Genomic DNA, 20,209 nt, shown 5'->3' with positions numbered 1-20,209 from the left:
GGTGTGGCACACGAAACATGACTCTTTATCCTTCTCTTCCTTTCCAGTTACTTATTGCTTACATAGTTCCTTATTCTGTACTGGGAAAGAAGGATGAAGGAGTATCTCCAAAAGGATTTCTTGTGCCAAGGTACTAGTGGCTGCTATCAGTTCCATCCTAGATGGTGTGTGCAGGTACGCCTGTGCTGTTGTCACTGTGTCCTTCTGTATTGGGTCTCACTGAGATGCAGTTAATTTTCCCCATAGCAGCCCTGGTAGTGTTATTTTTTGTACTTGGAGCTAGAAAGGTGTTGATAACACACCAGTGTTTTGGCTACTGCTGAGCAGTGCTTGCACAGCGTCAAGGCTCTCTCTCCAACATTCCCCCCTCACCAGTAGGCTGGGAGTGAGCAAGACCTTGGGAGGGGACACAGCCAGGACAGCTGACCCAAACTGACCAAAGGAATATTCTATACCATATGGTGCCAGCTCAGCAATAAAAACTAAGAGAAAGGAAGAGTGGGTGCACATTTGGTTTTTACATTTGTCTTTCAGAGCAACTGCTACACATGCTGAAGCCCTGCTTCCCCAGAAGTAGCTGGATGTCACCTGCTGATAGGAAGTAAAGAATAAATCTTTTGTATTCCTCTGCTTCCATGTGCAGCCTTTGCTTTTGCTTTATTAAACTCCCTTTATTCTGACCCACAAGTTTTTTCCACCTTATTTTCCTCCCTTCCTGTCCTGCTGAGAAGGGGATTGATGGAGTGGCTTAGCAGGCACCTGCATCCCGCCAAGGTCAACCCATCACAGCCTCCCAGTTTTCAGTGTTGCAGTTTTAACCAGCAGCTACTCCTGGGTGTGCCCAGGGCTCTGCATAGCCACATCCTGCCGCTACTAGTGCCCTCCAACGGAAAGGCAGAGGCTGGATATTTTTCTGTTTGCTTTTTTGCACTCTTTTGAAATAGAGTATGTAACCTTATTTTTTAAAACTTGCCTTATTTAGATAGGAAAAGTCTGTATTTTTTTTAGCAAAGAGGGTGCATTTCTGGCTTCCACAACTTTCTGCTCAACCTGCCTGGCCACTTACTGGTCTGCTGTATGGTGACTCAATTTACAAACACAAGTCAAAGACAGCATCCTTCTCTTAGAGAGTTTGGGAGTAATCCTCAAAGGAACAGAATTCAAATAGGCAACCAACTTTCATTGCTTTTCAATGGATTGAGCATCTAATTGCATTTTATGCCTCTCTTTTTGGATGTAATCATCCTGTCTGGCAGTACAACTGGCATCAAAGAATTCCTTGGTAGTATCTGTTCTTAGGCCTTAAGTCACTGACACAATGTTGTTGCTCCCTTATACATCGTTCTTACACTGTGACCGTGGATGTGAGGTAAGGCAGGAAAGGGTTAGTTCTCCTTGTTTTTATTCTGGGCCTGGCAGCCTTGACTACTTTCTTAACCAAAAAAAAAAAAAAGAAAAAAGATGGGGGTGGGAAGGAGAGAGGGAGAGACAGGAAAAAGGAGAAACCAAAGAAGTTCTCATGTCAGCAGGTTTCCTAGAACATAAAAATTAAAAATGAAGGAAATTAATTTTTCATGAACTGCTTTTCAGAATTCAGCTTCTTAATTCATGTAGCCTGTTTATTACACTGAGGACTACAATTGCTTTCCATGCCGAGCTGAAGCACTAGCTGATGTTACCAACCAAGTACTGATTAATACCTTGTCCTGTGGGGTAAGTTAGTTATGAAACCAATACTCTTAAGGTGGTATTTCAGAAATCTTTGTCTCCTCATGTGACTGATGTTTTTCATCCACATACAGTGATACAATTTTATTTTATTCAGAATAGAAGAATTCAATCCCAGTGGCTTATGCCTTTATTCTAAGGTAAACATAGCTTTTTTAATATAAAATATTACTCTGTATTTCAGCATCAAAATCAAATGTGCTAATAAAAGTCAAAAGAAATTACAAGGAAAGCTATTATTGAAAACATGAAGAAGAGTGACCATGTCATGATCAAAGGCCTCATCTGTAACTTTTAAAGAAGTGGCTTGTAAAAATCTGTGTGATTTATTTATGCTAGTAACTTAAAATATTAATAATTAAAACTGAAAAGCCTTGTTAACAGATATGATTTACGCAAATGTATGTCAGGGTACAGCAGAATCATTACGATATGCAAAAAATGAATTGGTGTACCGTAGGGGTACTGCTTGGATGCCAGGAGATCAAGACTATATTTGCGTTACTGTCTGGTATCTTACAACTAAAGCATTTTATAAGCATCAGCACGTTGCAGAGCTGCCTCACAGTGCTAAAATAAAATACTGACGAGCAATACAATTTTCCTACTTAAGTCCCTAGAGATGTTAAGTGTGATCTGATGTCTGATATTAAAAAACTGCTTTGTCCATATACATACAAAAAATTTTATAGCTCACCATGAGTGTGGCAGGGATGGGAAAAGATGGGACTGAAAAGACAGGAAGAAAGAAACAACGGGCAGTAAAATGACAGGGCAATGCTGAATGTGTGTACATTTGAGCTGTAAGATATTAAAGGGACTGCAGTAAGCTATGAGGTATTTAGTTTCCATCTGTACATCTGTTGTTGCTCCTAAATTGGACATAAAACAGTCTAAGAGGGGACAGTACCTCAGCTCACTCTGGTGGACTCTAAGATACAGGCATGCTCCTCAAGCCTAGTTGGTTTGTTGGCAGACACCTGCATTCAGTTCAAAATGTATAATACATTAAAATTGTGCATAAAAGCACTGAAAAGTATGAACAACAAATAGATCAATTCTGCTGTTGATGTAAAGCTTCACAGCTCATCCCACTTGAGTGAACACCATCTTTCTAAGCATAAGGTTGATGATCACTGTGGTTGCTGATGCCATCTTGGCCCTGGAAGAACCATCAAACATCAGGAGAAAGACACTGACAGAAAGCAAAGTGGGGAGCCCAAAGACACATAGTGCCAGGGCCCTGATCGCACAAACAGTGCACCTGACCAGCTCAGTCTGAGGCTGTCAGTCTCTGCCCAAACTCCCTTTCAGGGCCAGGGGTTCCCTGGGGGCTGCAGAGGCTCCCCATGGGGCAGGAAGAGCAGAGTTTCACTAGCCAGGGAACTTGAGGCATCCTACATAACTACGTAGCACTCTGTGCTTTGCAACAGGCTGCCTCTTTGATGGTAAGATCACATATTTGTTCTCAAATGAAATAATGTAATTTTTTTTTTTTTTAACGTGTGAATGTGCATCATTTTCTAATCCTCTTCTTTTATTATAATAATAATTCATTTTCATCAGAAATCTGTTTGCAGAACTGAAATTCTCTGATCATAAATTCTCACCTATGCATGTCAATATAACTTTTAAAAATGTGCCACATATTTTTAAATGTGCAGGAGTACTGCACTCCTTGAGGATATCGAAAGAGAAGGTGCAACTAGTCACAGCCCTAATTTACTAGTTCATGCATAGATATTGCCAAAAATGGAACACTGTTTTAGAGTTTCTGCTGAAAAAGGATTGGTGAAAGGATCTATTATTTGAAGTCTGTCTTGATTGTAGCCATTGCACACAGCAGAATAAAACATAAACCTTTTAGGGGCAATCCATTTCCTGTGGTGCTGCATTTTCAGATGTATATCCTGAGGATTATCTTTGGAAAAAATGAAACAAACCCAACATGTCTCTGTGTCCCTCTCCTCCTGTGTAGATTACAGCGCAGGTAATATGAAGGGAAGTCTACTTCAGGAGCTCTCCTTCCCAGAAGTCCCCTGCCCGTGACTCCATCCCACATGTTTCTGTAGCCAGGTTCTACTTCCCCTGATCCCCCTCCCTCTGCTCCCACTGCCACAAAGTTCCCATGCTTCTGATTCCTTCTTGATACTACTGCTGATACTACTTGTCAGGAATTTATTTTTTTCCCAAAAAATTGCTGCTCATTTAGGCATCCACAGGTTACTGAGTCTCAAAATTAGTGCTGTAGCAACTCTCTGCTTGCACTCCAAGTGAAGTGACAGCAGAGTACAGTGGATGGTCTTCTTGACTGTTTTTATAATTTGAGATTGCTAAACAAAGCCATGACTGGTTGAAAGAAAAAAATATCTTGTCCTTACCTTGAAAGAAGAGAGAGAGAGGATTTTCTTTGTCGCTGGCTGTCTGCCTTCCTGTCCCAACTCCAGCAGTAAAACTGCACGGTGATGGATCCCATCTGTGTGCACTCAGCCAGCTGCACATGGAGTGGAAAGCCATCAGCAAGGTGTCGAGTCTGGCTTTACTTCCCTGAGTGGATGAGGCTCTTTTTAAAAATAAATCTTGCAGTGTCCAGAAGTTACTGCCACAAATTTGTGAGATTCTAAAGATAATGCCTGTTCTAAACAGAAGGAAGAGGTACAGCATCTTCAGTATGGCTGCCTGGTAGCTCTTAGGGAATATTAGGTTTCTAATGATGACTACATTTGTTTTTCTTGTAAGTTTACTTTCTGTCTACCAACGGGGTCTGCTTATATTTGCTGTTTGTTTCTGTATCGCTGACTTTTTAATTGCACCTAATCTTTTAAGTCCATTTTGTCTTTTGCCTATTGCAGGATAGGTGATCAGTGAAATTATGGTTTCACTTAAACTAGGATAAATGGATGAGGCTACAAGGTAACAAAATTTTGCGTTCCTTTTGGCTCAAAGTGAATTAGCAGGCTCAAGAAGACAGTGTATTTCCAGACTGTGAAAGAAATAGAAGTATACGATTTCAATTGATCTTCTACAGCAATTTTTTATCTTGCCCTTTTTCTTTATACCAACACAAAACGTCAGGGAGGAAGGCAGGGTCAAAATCTGTAGCTGCCTCAATATTCCTTCAATTTAAATGTTTTGAAGAGTTCAGCTTTCCTGCAATTTGCTCATGATGAAAAAGAAAAAAAAATGGGGATTTTTTTTGTTTTCTCTGGAGATGGAAAGTAAGTATGTATAACCTGGAATCCTCATGCAATGCCCATTATCACAGCATCTGAGTGCTTCACAGGTCATCATATGTATAGCTCTCATATGTTTTTTTCCATGTCTGAAATTCTAGCTCAACGTGTATTTTTCAATGTTTGTACTACATCAATTAATTATTTCTACTTTTCTCTCTGATGACCCAGGGGATATAAACTTCTACACACTGTGCATTCATGTCCTTCATCACAATAATTTTTCAGTATTTTGAACACCCTTGGCTGGTTAAAATACCTCTATTGCTACTTCTGGGGAACATGGTTTCAGTTTTGTCTAAGGTTGGCAAGCAATTTAAGAATATCACCCGGAGATCTGCCCCAAGGCTGGATAGTTATGAATGGCAGGGTGTGTGGAACAGCATGGGCAAATGCCTGGGGCGGTGGGCACCTCCGGTGTTTTGGAGCTTCACTCCCGAACAAGTGCAGAATCCTGATAAACTAGCAGAATATCTGGAAGAAGTATGCTGTCAGCCTGGCAGCTCCAAGGAGACACAAATCATTGCCATGTGCTGGGGCCTGGCCCATGCCTACCGAACCCTATTTAACACTATGCAAAGGGGAGAGGGGCTCTCTGGGTCTGATGGCAATGTGGCAGGCACTGTGACTACTCCAACGTCTGTAGCAGGCACTGTCACTACTCCAACCCCCACGGCGGGCACTGTAGCTACTCAGACTGTTGCAGCTGAACCAGAGGACCAGCCCATCCCGGTATCAGTTGCCCCTGTACAAAAGAAGAAATCTTGGAAGCGGAAGTCAGCTCGTTTAGTAAGGGAGGAGGAAGATCCTGCTAAGAAGGAGCCAGAGGAAGAGAGTGAGGAGGCAGAGTGCTCTGAAGCAGGGCCATCACAAGCACGGAAGAGGGAAGAGAGCGAGTCATCGCTTGAAGAGGAGGAAGAGGAAGAACTTATAAAAGAGACGGTAACTACCCGATCTCTATCCCTGAGTGAATTGCGAGATATGCGAAAGGATTTCAGCCGTCGTCCAGGTGAGCACATTGTCACCTGGCTGCTCCGATGCTGGGATAATGGGGCCAGTAGCCTGGAATTAGAAGGTAGGGAAGCCAAGCAGCTGGGATCCCTTTATAGGGAAGGGGGCATTGACAAAGCAATTGGAAAAGGTGCACAAGTCCTCAGCCTCTGGAGACGACTCCTGTCGGGTGTGAAGGAAAGGTATCCCTTCAAGGAAGATGTTCTATGTCACCCAGGCAAGTGGACCACCATGGAGAAAGGTATCCAGTACCTGAGGGAGCTAGCGGTGCTGGAAGTGATTTATGGTGACTTGGACAATGGACAATCATCCAAAGATCCAGATGAAGTCAATTGCACGCAACCTATGTGGCGGAAGTTTGTACGGAGTGCACCATCATCATATGCCAACTCATTAGCAGTAATGGCCTGGAAGGACGGAGAGAGACCAACGGTGGATGAATTGGCTGGCCAACTCCGGCAATACGAAGAAAGTCTCTCTTTGTCCCTACGGGCCTGCGTCTCTGCTATAGAGAAACTGTCCCGAGAGTTCCGGCAATTCAAAGAGGATATGCCCTACCCTCCACCCATACGGACCAGTGTCTCAGCCATTAGGAGTAAGCGCTCTTCTGTTCAAGAGAGAAGATATAGAGGATACACACCACGAGCCACCCTGTGGTTTCAATTGCGTGACTACGGAGAGGACATGAGGAGGTGGGATGGAAAACCTACCTCGACCTAGAGGCACGAGTACGCGAGCTGCAAGGAAAAACAATTACAAAAGGGGGTTCAGGTTCCTCGAGGAAAATCGTCGCTCCACTTTCCAGTGGGCAGCTTCCCAGAAAGAATAGAAGAGCTGATCTCACCTCTGATCCTCTTGAAGGGACTTCTGATTCCTATTTACAAGAAGTGGGTAACGAGTACTATGAGCAGGATTAGAGGGGCCCTGCCTCCAGCCAGGCGGAGGAGAGGGACAACCGAGTTTATTGGACTGTGTGGATTAGATGGCCTGGCACGTCAGACCCACAGGAATATAAGGCTTTAGTGGACACCGGTGCACAATGTACCCTGATGCCATCAAGCCATATAGGGGCAGAACCCATCTGTATTTCTGGAGTGACAGGGGGATCCCCACAGCTGACTGTACTGGAGGCTGAAGTGAGCCTAACTGGGAATGAGTGGCAGAAGCACCCCATTGTGACTGTCCCGGAGGCTCCGTGCATCCTGGGCATAGACTACCTCAGCAGAGGGTATTTCAAGGACCCAAAAGGGTACCGGTGGGCTTTTGGTATAGCTGCCTTGGAGACGGAAGAAATTAAACAGCTGTCCACCTTGCCTGGTCTCTCAGAGGACCCTTCTGTGGTGGGGTTGCTCAGGGTCAAAGAACAACAGGTGCCGATCGCTACCACAACAGTGCACCGGCGGCAATATCGCACCCACAGAGACTCCCTGATCCCCATCCATGAGCTGATTCGTCGGCTGGAGAGCCAAGGAGTGATCAGCAAGACTCACTCACCCTTCAACAGCCCCATATGGCCAGTGCGAAAGTCTAATGGAGAGTGGAGACTGACAGTAGACTATCGTGGCCTGAATGAAGTCACGCCGCCACTGAGCGCTGCTGTGCCGGACATGCTAGAACTTCAATATGAACTGGAGTCAAAGGCAGCCAAGTGGTACGCCACCATTGATATTGCTAACGCGTTTTTCTCGATCCCTTTGGCGGCAGAGTGCAGGCCACAGTTTGCTTTCACTTGGAGAGGTGTCCAATACACCTGGAATCGACTTCCCCAGGGGTGGAAACACAGCCCTACCATTTGCCATGGGCTGATACAAACTGCACTGGAACAGGGTGAAGCTCCAGAGCATCTGCAATACATTGATGACATCATCGTATGGGGCAACACAGCAGAAGAAGTTTTCGAGAAAGGGAAGAAAATAATTCAAGTCCTTCTGAAAGCTGGTTTTGCTATAAAGCAAAGTAAAGTCAAGGGACCTGCACAAGAGATCCAGTTTTTAGGAATAAAATGGCAAGATGGACATCGACAGATCCCAACGGATGTGATCAACAAAATAACAGCTATGTCTCCACCAACTAGCAAAAAAGAAACACAAGCATTTCTGGGTGTTGTGGGTTTCTGGAGAATGCATATTCCAAATTACAGTCTGATTGTAAGCCCTCTTTATTAAGTGACCCGGAAGAAGAACGATTTTAAATGGGGCCCTGAGCAACGACAAGCCTTCGAACAAATCAAACAGGAGATAGTTCATGCCGTAGCCCTCGGGCCAGTCCGGGCAGGACAAGATATTAAAAATGTGCTCTACACGGCAGCCGGGGAGAATGGCCCTACCTGGAGTCTCTGGCAGAAGGCACCAGGAGAGACTCGAGGTCGACCTCTAGGGTTTTGGAGTCGAGGATATAGGGGATCTGAGTCCCGCTATACTCCAACTGAAAAGGAGATATTGGCGGCATATGAAGGAGTTCGAGCTGCCTCAGAAGTGGTTGGTACTGAAGCACAGCTCCTCCTGGCACCCCGACTGCCGGTGCTGGGCTGGATGTTCAAAGGGAGGGTCCCCTCTACGCATCATGCGACTGATGCTACGTGGAGTAAGTGGGTCGCGCTTATTACACAGCGGGCTCGAATAGGAAATCTTAATCGCCCGGGAATCTTGGAAGTGATCATGGACTGGCCAGAAGGCAAAGATTTTGGAATATCACCGGAAGAGGAGGTGGCGCATGCTGAAGAGGCTCCACCATATAATGAACTGCCAGAGAACGAAAGGCAATATGCCCTGTTTACTGATGGGTCCTGTCGTATTGTAGGCAAACATCGAAGGTGGAAAGCTGCTGTATGGAGCCCTATACGACGAGTTGCAGAAGTGGCTGAAGGACAAGGTGAATCAAGTCAGTTTGCGGAGATGAAAGCCATCCAGCTGGCTTTAGATATTGCTGAACGAGAAAAATGGCCAGTACTCTATCTTTATACTGACTCATGGATGGTGGCAAATGCTCTATGGGGGTGGCTGCAGCAATGGAAGCAGAGCAACTGGCAACGCAGAGGCAAGCCCATCTGGGCTGCTGAATTGTGGCAAGATATTGCTGCCCGACTAGAGAATCTCGTCATAAAAGTACGTCACGTAGATGCTCACGTACCCAAGAGTCGGGCCACCGAAGAACATCAAAACAACCATCAGGTGGATCAGGCTGCTAAGATTGAAGTGGCTCAGGTGGATCTGGACTGGCAACATAAGGGTGAATTATTTATAGCTCGGTGGGCCCATGACACCTCAGGCCATCAGGGAAGAGATGCAACATATAGATGGGCTCGGGATCGAGGGGTGGACCTGACCATGGATGCTATTGCACAGGTTATCCATGAATGTGAAACGTGTGCTGCGATCAAACAAGCCAAGCGGTTAAAGCCTCTCTGGTATGAAGGACGATGGTTGAAATATAAATATGGGGAGGTCTGGCAGATTGACTATATCACACTTCCACAAACTCGCCAAGGCAAGCGCTATGTGCTTACCATGGTGGAAGCAACCACCGGATGGCTGGAAACATACCCTGTGCCCCATGCCACCGCCCGGAACACTATCCTGGGCCTTGAAAAGCAAGTCTTATGGCGACATGGCACCCCCGAAAGAATTGAGTTGGACAACGGGACTCATTTCCGAAACAACCTCATAGACACCTGGGCCAAAGAGCACGGCATTGAGTGGGTGTATCATATCCCCTATCATGCACCAGCTTCCGGAAAAATTGAACGATACAACGGACTGTTAAAGACTACACTGAGAGCAATGGGTGATGGGACATTCAAAAATTGGGATAAACATTTAGCCAAAGCCACCTGGTTAGTCAACACTAGGGGATCTACTAATAGAGCCGGCCCTGCCCAGTCAAAACTTCTACGTACTGTAGAAGGGGATAAAGTCCCTGTGGTGCATGTGAGAAACATGCTGGGGAAGACAGTCTGGGTTACTCCTGCATTAGGAAAAGGCAAACCCATTCGTGGGATTGCCTTTGCCCAGGGACCTGGGTGCACTTGGTGGGTAATGCGGAAGGATGGGGAAGTCCGATGTGTACCTCAAGGAGACTTGATTTTGGGTGAAAACAGTCAATGATTTGAATTGTATTATGTTAATTGTTCAGAATGACATTACTACTATGGCTGCTATCTACCATATCAATGGTATTATAGTAAGAATCACCCAGACTGATGAAGAATGAGCTTCACTGAAACCAAGCAACGTGCAGCAGTGATGAAACCAGAACTGGCTTCAGCAGCTTGCGCCCAACAAATCCCTCGAGATCGACATCTTCGACCTGCAGATCATGGACATGGACCGTGCCAGATGACAATCCAACACCACATACCACCTCCCCTGCCCTGAGAGACTGCTATGATGGATGAAGCCCAGAGTCATGGACTGACTGAACTCCATAGACATTTTAAGTGATGGCCCATGGACTAAGAGAGTGATATCTGTGCGTATATATTAAAGGACAGGAAGAGTAATAATGAATAATTGGAATGTATTGAAAAGTATAGGACCTGGGCATGACGTAAATGGTATGGAATAAGGGGTGGATACTGTCCTGGTTTCAGCCAGGATAGAGCTGGTTTTCCTCACAGAAGCCAGTGTGAGACTGTGTTTTGGATTTGGGATGAGGAACTGTTGATAATGTGCTGATGTTTTGGGTTGTTGCTGAGCCGTCAAGGACAGTCCAGCTTCTTGTGCTGGCCTGCCAGCGAGCAGGCTGGGGGTGCACGGGGAGCTGGGAGGGGACACAGCCGGGACAGCTGACCCAGACTGGCCAAAGAGATATTCCCTACCATACGACGTCATGCCCAGTACATAAACTGGAGTTGGCCGGGGGGGCGGAAATCGCTGCTCGGGGACGGGCTGTCGATCACGGGGTGGTGAGCAATTTCTGTATTGGGCATCACTTGTTCTTATACATTCCTTTGTTGGTATTATCATTATTGTTCCCTTCTTTCTTTCTGTCCTATTAAACCGTGTTTATCTCAACCCACGAGGTTTTTCCTAATTCTCTCCCCCGTCCCACTGTGGGAGGGAGAGTGAGCGAGCGGCTGCGTGGTGCTTAGTTGCCGGCTGGGGCTAAACCACGACAGCAGCAAACAGGTTGAACTGGAATGAAAACATTATTACATATGTTTAGCATTTTAGACATGTGTCCATTTTATTAGCATTTAATGGGTAAAATTGGCAAATTCATTTGACATACAAAATGCAAATGTAGAAGAGAAATCATTACTTTGAGGCTGTAAGTGTCAGGCGGGTTTTCTCTTCACAGATAGCATTTAAGAAACCAAAAATATTACATTTTTCTCTAGCAAAAGAAGAAATAGAGAATGGAAAAGACAGAAAATTGTTGCTGTTTTCCACCCTGAAACGGTGCATTCTCTGTTTGAGCAACAGAACTCTGGATATAGCCCAGAGATAGTCCTGGCTCAGAAATGAACATTTCATCATTTCTAGTGCCAATTACATTCATTTGCCTTCAGTTTTGGGGGGAAGGGGAAGCTGGGAGGGGAAAATAGCAAGGGAAAAAAAAAAAAAGAAGCCTGGCAGCCATGTTCTCGCCATCCTACTATGTTCTTTTTAAGATCTGAATAAGGTTGTGCTCAGATTTCCATATTCGTTTGTTAAGGCACAGCTTCCGCTGTTGGGAATTCTAGTACTGAAATGGTTATTACCACTTTGCTAAAGGCGGCTATTACTCTAGTTATCTAAAGACAAGGAAAGACAAGACCCTCGAAAAATGAGATTTTAATCACTGTGTTGTTTTATTTGATACCGATTTTAATCATTTTTCCCCCCTGAGCCTCATTTTTATTAAATTACAAAATATAAAAAGGAGTGTGAGCCCTGCTAGAGGTTTCTGTTTTAAACTTCTGAAGTTGGATACTGTAGGAATAAGTACTTGGAAGAACTTTGCAATGCAAACCTTAAATCTAATTTTCTACTTGAAATATTTGTCTTTATAGAAGTACACTTTTATTTGCCAAACACTTTTATGTGGTACATACACAAATAGTGCTTAAAGACAAGAAAGTCAGTTTGCAAGCTGTAAATCAAAAGTAAGCAAGCATTTTGACTTAACATATTGTCTAGCTATGCTTATGATTATTAACTGATAATGGTTTCGTAGGGGCTGTATTGATACGTGTGTGTAGTTTCTTTGAACCCACACACCTGTCATTGGTTTCTTAATGTTCCATCTCCCCTTTTTTTCTGACTGTTTCTTATAACCATATGTTGTCCTTAGTCACCATTAGATTAAAACTATTGGGAAGACTTTCATCAAATAGCCTTAACAAAATAACATAACAGCCCAAGCTAATAAAATAATAAACATGTTAAACAACAGTAAGGGAAATCCAACACTTAGCATGTTCATTTAGAAATTGAAGTCTGGTCTATACAGAAAGTAAAATTTCTCAACTTGGGGAAACTTGGATAGGAAGTGGTATCAACTAGAATTTGAGACAACAATTTAGAAGAAATATTTCATGAAATTAACACTTATTTTTCCCAACCCCCATAATAGCAATGTGCAAATTACTGTTTCCTCTGCATGATGGACTAACTGAATTTCTTTTCAAGATTTTTTTTTCTGTCAGCATTGATTGCCTGGTTTTCATTACTTCACAGCTTTTAAGTGTCTGTTTAGCTTTGGCTAATAGCATGATGCACGTTACATCCCTGGACCATTATTTTTCTCATCAGGAAACCCTACCTGCATGATGTGTAAAATAAAGTCTTGCCTACTCTATCTGTGTTTTTGTGTTGACAAAAATAGGGACAGTGTAATAAAATGTACCATAATATTCCAAAACTGAATGTTCAGATTAGTCTGCTATCAATTTTGGTAAGTCCGGATTTCTAAATAATACCATTCATTAAGAGTTTTTTGAAACATTTAATATGGTGAAGTACAGGAAAATATGAATTAAAATAAATGAAAAGATTTGCAGCAAAACTGGAAAACATAAGCATAGTCTGAAGAGGATGCAGAATAGGCAGATGGCAGGAGTTAGAACTTGAAGGCAGACTTGTTAGGTGTTTGTCTTTGGATTCTTCTTATTTAATATACCCAGTAATGGCTAAGGCATGAAACATTGTAGAACATTAGTAAATTGCCCGGATACCATGCATTGGGGAAGCTTTATAGATGTTCTGTAGATCAGAATACCACACAGCCTTGAGGACTAGTGGAACAGACAATAACAGTGGGTGAAGCTTACGGTATAGGGGTCTCGTCCAGGTCTGTCTACCAGACATGAATTATATGATCACTTCAAAACCAATGCTGGAATGGAACAGAACATGGCAGTCACTGAGTTGTGTTTGGACTGCCGGTACTAACTCCATGATACCAAAGCAATTTTCTTCCTAGCTTCTTTTCTTCCTTCTTTACTCTCCCCGGGAAGTTATGTTCAATGTCCATTTGTAGAAGAAGAAAAGTCACTGTGTATAACAGCAAAAAATAGGGGCCAGCCATATAAATATGACTGACTCACTGTTTTTCAGAGTAGAAAAATCTAATGTTAGAAGGTCTGTTAGTGATACTGGATGATATGTGAATCATATTAAAGTTAACAGCCAAAGTCATTGGCTTCAGTGATACCCAGATTTCAGCTGTTGTTTTTCATGGAATGAGTACTACTTAAAAAGGGGAACAGACACAGTTCTTCACAAAATTCTGGCACTAATATCCTTGGTCTAAGAAAAAACCAAACAAACATTCCAATGAAAAATGAACTAGCGAAACAACTACCATTCCCACATACTTTATTGTGCAGTTCAATTGTTATTGTAATTACCCTGAGTATAGTCCACAGTTTTAAAAAGTTCAGTGATTTTAATTCTGTACACAGCTCTGGTGATAATACATCACTATTTACATTCCCATATGTCTGCTAGAATGTGCAAGATCAAATCTGAGCAAAACTAACCCTTCTCACTGTTTTGTCACTGTCCTTTACCCTTATAGGCATGAAAATGGAAATTTTTCCCTGTATGGAGAGATAATGTTGCTATGGTTATAATTCTATAAAGGTAAAGTAGATTTATCAAAATAATTGGAGGCATGATTCTCCATTAAGGTCAATGATTGCAGAGACAGGCTGACATGAAATGAGTGAACTTTTAATTTGCTTTTTTTTTTTTTCCTTCCTTTATTTCTTCCCTTCCTGTGAATGGATATTCAGCTGGGATATGCTGACAGAAGCCTGTCCCAGGAATGACATATTAAACCTTAGGTCTGAAATGTTAATGTATCAGTTAATGGGACTACTGAAGCTCTGGAGGCATACACAAACTTACTTTTTCAGGACCCTTCTGCAGTTTAGATAGCAAAGATGGGGAGATACATAGTGCTAAAAACATGCTAAGAAAGTTCAAGATTTTGTATATTTTTGGTTGTGTATATTGGTGGTGCTTGCTGGAGTCCATGTTTATGGATACTGACATAACTGGCTATGAAAAAATATATATAAAATCATATAAAATTAATAAAACTATATAAAATTAATTTGCTGGTTTCCAATAGACATTACCTTACAATATCTCTGAATATTAAAGAAAAAAACATGTGAAAGGTACATAACCACTAGCAATAATTTTCTTCTTTAAGATTGTTGTTGACATCTAAAATACACAAACACCACTGTCCTAAATTCTTTCTATTAATTACATGTGTGTAAAACATTATCCACGTAAACTGGTTTAGCAAAGTGCCCAATACTTTTCTGTTGTTAGACACTGTTTTCAGTATTTATATTCTTGCAAAATTTAAGTATTTGCATTGAGATTTTATTCACTAATGACCATCTTGGGCACATTTATTCTTCCTTTTTTCCCTTTGAATAGTGGGTAAATTTTTCATAATGAGAGGTAACAGGAAAATGTACTGTTTTTTTCCCTCTTAGAAATTGCAGCAGCTTATCTTCCCAATTCTCTCAAGACATTTTGACATGAGAGTTATCTCCAGGCATTGATGTCATGAAAGTGCCTTTAATCATACCTGAGAAAATTCCAGAATTAAGGTGATTTGGCCCTGAAAATCTGTTCTTCCCTGGTCAATAAAGTTCTCCTCCTTCTCCCTCCTTCTTGTGGTGCATAATGAATTGCCATCAAGAATGGTAATGGCAACCAAGAAAACTGTCTCACCTGGATTCATTATAAAAACTATGCTCAAGACCATTTGCATGTGTTGCAAAAAAAGACCAGGGTAACACTGTTCCCTTAGGGGGAATGTTTATTGGGAACAGTTTCCCATTTCAAGTTTTATTAAATCTTTTCCTAGGAGGTTGGAGGTTTGGGCAGGGTGGAGATACTAAACATTTTGGTGTCTGGGTGCCAATAGCTGAAATACGTTTCATGCATAAAAGTAGTTTTTCCACGAATGCAAACAAAAATCAGTTTAAAAGAAATTCTGCTGAAAAGGGAAATCCCTCATTCAATCAGAAAAAAATACTTGAAATAGAACTTCCATTCAGCTTTAAAACCTAGTCAGTTCTTCCACCCATAAATTCTGCTGTTTCAATTCAGTGGAATGGTTGCTGCTTCTTTTACATTGTAAGGTATAAATTTCATTTGTCTTATCTCCGGTAGGATACAGAATATGGTTATATTGGTTACTGCTAGCACATAACTGTAGGTTACAGTTATGTGCTAGCAGAAGCATGTCAGATGTAACTTGCTCTGAAAGATTTTAAATTTTGTCAGTTATAATTACTGTGTATCTGTCAAGAGATATTGTTTTCTGGATACCTACCACACTACCTGTGCTGGTTTTGGCTGTTATAGAGCTAGTTTTCTTCACAGTAGTTAGTATGGGTCTATGTTTTGGATTTGTACTGATAACAGTCTTGGTAATACAGGGATGTGTACATTATTACTGAGCAGTGCTTACACAGAGACAAGAAGTTTCCTGCTTCTCACACCACCCCACCAGCGAGCAGGCTGGGGGTGCACAAAAGGTTGGGAGGGACACAGCTGGGACAGCTGACCTCAACTAACCAAAGGTATATTCTATACCATATGTCATGCTCAGCATATAAAGCTGGGGGAAGAAGAAGGAAAGGTGGGAATGTGTTTGTCTTCCTAAGTAACAATTCCACATGATGGAGCCCTGCTTTCTGGAAATGGCTGAACACCTGCCTGCCCATGGGGAGTGGTGAATGAATTCCTTGTTTTGCATTGCTTGTGTGTGTAGCTTTTGCTTTCTTTATTAAACTGTCTTCATCTAAAGCCATGATTTTTCTCACTTTTACTCTTCCCATCCCACTGGAAGGGAGTGAGCAAGTGACTGTTTGGTGCTCAGTTGCTGTCTGCATTTAAAACACAACACCACCTTTCCTTTGAGCAGCAAAACAGCAGTGAAATACATCAGAGGAGTTAAGAGCTGTTCCTCTCAGAAGGTGACACGGCCGACAGCCCAGCTGCTCTACATCAATGCATGCAGCATGGGCAACAAACAGGAGGAGCTGGAAGCCATCATGCTGTTAGAAAGCTGTGATCTGGTTGCCATTACTGAAACTTGGAGGGACAAATCCCATGACCAGAGTGCAGCTATTGGCGACTAAAGGCTGTTCAGAAGGGACAGGTGAGGAAGGAAGGGCAGAGGCATTGCCCTCTACATCAAGAAATTGATAGAGTCTGAAGAGCTGTCTCTGAAGAACAGCCATGAGCAGGTTGAAAGTTTATGGTAAGAATCACAAACAGAGGCAACAAAGGAAACCTCATGATTGGTGTCTACTACAGGTCATCTGATCAAGGGGAGTCTGTTGATGAAGCTTTCGTACCCCAGCTACAGAAGGCATTGCACTCTTGTCCTGCTCAATCCAAGAGACTCCTGGAATGTATGGAAGATAACTTCTTAAGCCAGGTAGACAGCCCTACCAGAGCAGATGCCCTATTGGACCTTTGGTCACCAGTGCAAGTGAGCTAATTGTTGATGTCAGGATTGGAGGCAGCCTGGCCTGCAGTGATCATGCACTGATGGAGTTTGCAGTCCTGACAGATATGGGGCAGGCAAAGAGTAAAGTCAGGACCCTGAATCTTAGGAAAGCTCTTCAGGGACTTAGTCAATCGGACCCCCTGGAAAACTGCCCTCAGGGACAAGGAAGCAGAACAGAGCTGGCAGAACTTTAAGGATGCTTTCCATAGAACATAAGAGCTCTCGACTCCCAGGTGTAAGAAATCAGGAAAAAAAGACAAGAGACCAGCATGGCTGAGCGGTGACCTGATGGGTGAACTAAAGGGCAAGAAGGAAATGCTCAGGCAGTGGAAGCAGGGACAGCTTTACAGGGACACTGCCCAGTTGTGTAGGCATTGGGTAAGGAAAGTCAGGAGTGACTGGAGCTGAATTTGGCAAGGGATGCAAAGGATAATCAGAAGGGCTTCTACAGGTATGTCAGCCAGAAAAGGAAGGTCAAAGAGAGCATAGCCAACTTGATGAGCAAGACTAGCAAACTGGTAACAACAGATGAGGAAAAGGCTGAAGTAGCCAACGACTTCTTTGCCTCAGTCTTCACTGGCAATCTCTCTTCCCACACCTCTCAAGGGGATGGACTGCAAGACAGGGACTGGAGGAGCAAAGTCCCTCCCACTGTAAGAGAAGATCAGGTCTGAGACTGAACATGCACAAGTCTATGGGACCTTATGAGATGCATCCCAGAGTCTTGAGGGAATTGGCTGATGTAGTTGCCAAGCCAGTCTCCATGGTATTTGAACAGTCCTGGCAGTCAGGTGAAGTCCCTGGAGACTGGAGAAAGGGAAATATCACACCCATTTTTAAAAAGGGTAGCAAGGAGATCCCTGGGAACTATCAACCTGTCAGACTCACCTCTGAGCTTGGGAATATCATGGAACAGATCCTCCTAGGATCTATACTAAGGCACATGGAAGACAGGGAGGTGATTCGAGACAGCTAGCATGGTTTCACCAAGGTCAAGTCCTGCCTGACCAACCTAGTGGCCTTCTATGATGGCGTGACTAGTGACTACATCAGTGGACAAAGGAAGAGCTATGGATATTGTCTGTCTGGATTTCTGTAAGGCATTTGACACAACCTTACAGAAGTCCAGACAGACAACATCCATCCCTACAATATCCTTCTCTCTAAATTGGAGAGTGTCCTGGTTTCAGCCAGGATAGAGCTAGTTTTCTCAGCAGTGAGCGGCTGCGTGGTGCTTAGTTGCCGGCTGGGGCTAAACCACGACAGTGAGGGAGAGATTTGATGGGTGGACTGTTGGGTGAATGAGGAATTAGTTAGATGGTTGCATCTAGAGAGTAGTGTTCAATGGCTCAATGTCCTGATGGGGATCAGTGATGAGTGGTGTCCCTCAGGTGTCCATACTGGGTCCAGTACTCTTTAATATCTTCATCAGTGACATAAACAGTGGGATAGAGTGCACAGTCAGCAACAGGGCAGACAACACCAAGTTGAGTGGTGTAGTTGGCATGCCTGAGGGATGGGATGCCATCCAGGGGGACCTGGATGAGTTCGAGGAATGGTCCTGTGTGAACCTCAAAAGGCTCAACAAGGCCAAGTGCAGGGTCCTGCACCTGGGTCGGGGCAACCCCCAGTACAATACTAGCTGGGAGATGAAAGGACTGAGAGCAGCCCTGCTGAGGACTTGGGGGCACTGGTGGATAAAAAGCTGGACATGAGCCGGCAATGTGCGCTCACAGCCCAGGAGGCCAACCGTATCCTGGGCTGCATCCAAAGCAGCGTGGCCAGAAGGTCGAGGGTGGTGATTCTGCCCCTCTACTCTGCTCTTGTGAGACCCTGCCTAGAGTCCTGCGTCCAACTCTGGAGCCCTCAGCACAGCAAAGACATGGATCTGTTGGAGAGGGTCCAGAGGTGGGCCACAAAAGGAATCAGAGGGATTGAACATTTATCCCATGAAAAAAGGCTGAGAGAGTTGGGGGTTGTTCAGCCTGGAGAAGAGAAGGCTCCGGGAAGACTTTATTGCAGTCTTCCAGTACTTCAAGGGTGCCTATAAGAAAGATGGGGACAGACTTTTTAGCAGGGCCTGCCTGCTAATAAGTCTTTTAGCATATTTTAGCCTAGATGACATTTGAAGGTCCCTTCCAACCCAAACTGTTCCATGATTCTAAGATTCTATGATTCTATGAGTTTTGGTAATCTATAAAGGTCATATGGTGTTGGAGAAAAGCAACAAGTATGTCAAACATAGCAAACCAAATTTGTCCCTTTTGTTTCTTGGTGATTTTTAGGTGACTTCAGCTAAATGTATTCAGTGGCCATGCAAAAACAACAACAAAAAAGATTTTATATTTTGAAAACACCAACTTTAGCCTCTTAGCAATTCAGCTATCAAATTTCCTTAGATTTTTGCCAATATGACAGGCATCCTAAAATTTATGAATGGTCTGGGAATAAGCTCAACCCAGGGAGACAGAGTGCTTATTTTCTGTGATCCTGTTAATTATTTTCCTTGCTAGCAGTTCATGTTCTTTCCTTGATTTATGTTACTTTGTGATGTGTTTGTCGCATCCACTAAGTACCAAAATATTATGAGCTTCTCAGTACTACTTTTCCCGTTACAGTTCTTCACTATTGCTTTACGTTCAATGAATGACTTACTACTCTTCATATGAGGATTGCATTCAACCAGGAGATTAACGTTTGAAAAGAACTATTAATTTATTTAGTTCATCTGCCTGCAGGTGTAGGTTGGTTCCCTCCTGTACAAGGATGTGAAAACACAAGGATAGTTCAGTTCTTTATCTTTCATAAATCACTTATGCAGGACATACACATTTATTTTAATATAAATCTATAATATGCTGTAAGAAGTTTATCTCTCATTGTGTGGGTCCATAAAGTGTGTTGTGCTTCCTATTGTAGCTCATCCTGGCGTATGTGATGTAAATTCAAGATTTTTGATTTTTGTGTGTGTTGTGAATTTGGTGCTTTTGTAGCACCAAAGGATCATGTTCTACCTCTAGGCCTCAAAACAGTACTTTTAGACTCTTCACTGCTATTTATGTTCTGTTCTCAAAACATTCAAAGGTTTGTAGGTTACACATTCAATCCTCTCATCTTACAAATAATTTATTTTTGCAGTTTTTAAGTGAAAATTTAATAGAAACTTGAATTACATGTCACATATTTTTCTAGTTCCTAGTTTGCATGTTTTTTGAAACTGATGCCTAATTTATCCATACATTTACCTAGCCATCTGATGGAACAGC

Source organism: Phaethon aethereus, assembly GCF_964289735.1.
Source record: "Phaethon aethereus genome assembly, chromosome: Z".
In the NCBI taxonomy this organism is placed as follows: domain Eukaryota; kingdom Metazoa; phylum Chordata; class Aves; order Phaethontiformes; family Phaethontidae; genus Phaethon; species Phaethon aethereus.
Note: the sequence above shows the minus strand (reverse complement) of the source record.